General features: G+C 38.2%; 1 non-coding gene across 1 annotated transcript; it reads left to right on the top strand.

The window, feature by feature from the left end:
- The first annotated feature begins 321 nt into the window (after positions 1-321).
- Positions 322-428, top strand: LOC141635894 (small nucleolar RNA R71). Its single transcript, XR_012540548.1, has one exon. It is a non-coding gene; the product is annotated as a small nucleolar RNA R71 (small nucleolar RNA).
- The last annotated feature ends 2,130 nt before the right edge of the window (positions 429-2,558 follow it).

The following is a 2,558-nucleotide window of genomic DNA, read 5'->3' as shown; positions in this document are numbered from 1 at the left end:
ATGGCATTGACATGTTGTTTGGGTGACTTAGAGGCTTCATCAAACTTCGCCATGGCCTTCTCAAACTTCAAGTTTATGGTGTCAATATAAGCACTTAGTTAGCCACCCAATTGTTTGATGGAGTCCACTTCATGCTTCCCTCCCCTATTAGCTTTTCTTGGACTACTATATTGAGAGTTATGAACCGCTATTTCTTCGATCTTAGCCCATGTTTAGTTGTCATCAACCTCGGTGAATCTTCCATTAGAACTTATGTTGAGCACATTTCTTGAATCTTCATATAAGTCATTCCAAAATTGTTGAACAAGGAACCATTCACTTAGTCCATGATGAGGACAAGAGCGACGTGTATCCTTGAATCTCTCCCAAACCTCATATGGAGACTCCTGACCTCTTTGGTTGAACCCGGTGATTTGGGCTCTCAATATGTTAGTCTTCTCCGGAGGATAGAACTTCTTGTAGAAGACAAGTGCTAACTTCTTCCATGAATCAATTCCAAAGGTAGCTTTGCCTAGGCTCTTTAACCATTGCTTTGCGGCTCCGATCAAGAAAAAAAGAAACAAAACCCATCGAATTTGGTTTTGAGTTACCTCGGTTTGAGAAATTATATCACAATAGTCACAAAAAGTCTCCATATGTAGATGAGGATCTTCACTAGGCATCCCTCCAAATTGACTTCTCTCAGTATGAATGCGGATTTTGAAATGAAATTACCGGTTAAGTGAGGTGGTGTAGGAGTACCATTGGGAAAGTTCTCCTCGGTTCTCACATAATGAGATGAAAATTTAGGCATTGTGGGTTGATTTTGTGGTAGGTTTTGAATTTGGTTCTCTTCTCCTTCTCTTGCAAAAGGGTTGGTAAACTCAATACTATCCGATTGGACAAAACCAATGTCCACAAGTTCTCCAATACCCAATCTTGTTAAAGTCCCTCTAACGGTTCTTCTAATATTGGTCATGGTTCTTTTAATCTAGGGATCAATAGGCAAAGGTCTACCTTGTGATCTCTTAGACATGCAAAAAGCAAACAACTAGAAAACAATTAAAACTACCTTGATGACTTTGACTTCCCCAAGGTTAAGAAAGACACAACTAAAAACAACGAATGATAACAATTCAATTGAACACCGTCCCCGGCAACGGCGCCATTTTTTATATAGTTTAAGGCTTTGTCGTCTAAGCTAACCAATCAAAACAATATTTATAAGCTTAACTAACTACTCTTAGTAGAGTGGCAAGTAAAGGTCGAATCCCAAAGGACGGGTATTAAATCATGTTATCGGTTGTAAAGAGCTATGTCTTAGGGTGTCACAAAATGGGTTGAGATTGAGGGTTGTAAACTAAACTAATTAACAACGAAATGTAAAGAAATGAAAGCAAAATAAAGCAACTAAACAAATAGAGTTTGTAAGCAATTGATTAAGGCACTAGGGTGTCGTGGGTTTATAGGGGATTCATAATGGAGATCATACAAACAAGTTTACATAGTTGCAAGCAAATTATTATTGTAGTGGAATCGAGTTAGTTTATGTCTTACAATTCGTAGGAGGATTTGGGTCCCCGAGCCAAGTCGGTCAAGACTGTACAACACCTATAAGTCGACTTAGTTTCTGCCTATTCAACTATATGCATGGTCTAACAAGCCTTGAGTTAGTTTATATCTTACAAGTCTTGTTGAATGGATAAGAGATTCATGTAAGGTTGTCAATCAAGCAATTCATCAAGTAAAACATGTGAATAAGTTGAAGCTACAAAAAGCAAGCAATATTATGAAAGCATATTAGATTAAGTATGGATCAACCCCCATATTTTAATTCTCCTAATCCCCCCCTCCCCCCCCCCCCCCCCATTAACCCTAACTAGAAGACTACTCACTCATGGTAATGGTAAACATGCTAATAGGGGTGTTAATCATATTAACAAGGTTAAACATGGTGAATGAGTAAAGCAATAATTAATTAAGCAAAGTGTAAAAGAGATTATACCAACTTAAGGATGATCCAAATAATAAGCAAAGAATAATAGAAGAACACTTGATGAATGATGAAGAGTTGTCAAGTCTTCAATAAACCCCAAATAGTCTTCAAATTACCCAACTAAATCTAAGAACACTCTGATAATTAAAGAGAAATTAAGATTTGATTAATATTGAATTGAGTAAATACTACTTGATTATTATTATCCAAACTTGATTAAAACATAATTAGAAGTTCAGGATCAATCCCCTAAAACAATGGGGTATTTATACTAAGTACAAGAATTAGGGCAAATAAGGGCTTAAATGACGATTGAGTTCCTAAGAAGAAGATTAGTGCCTTGCAAGTCCCATAAGGAACCTCCCGACTTGTCCTTGAAGTATGCTCCAGCTGCCCAGGGATCCGCTCGACTTGACCACGGGATGCCCAGATTGTGGCTTGGGACGCTCATCCTGAGCTCGGGATGCCCGGATCCTTGATCAGCTTTTCTTCTTCTTCTCTTGACTGCCTAAGGATCCGTGTGGATTGTTGAGGGGTCGTGGGGGTCTTCATCATTGCTCATTCTACTTGATTTATTCACTTA

Source organism: Silene latifolia, chromosome Y (genome assembly GCF_048544455.1).
Source record: "Silene latifolia isolate original U9 population chromosome Y, ASM4854445v1, whole genome shotgun sequence".
In the NCBI taxonomy this organism is placed as follows: Eukaryota; Viridiplantae; Streptophyta; class Magnoliopsida; order Caryophyllales; family Caryophyllaceae; genus Silene; species Silene latifolia.
The sequence above is the reverse complement of the archived record's forward strand: the minus strand, read 5'-3'. Positions and strand labels throughout refer to the sequence as shown.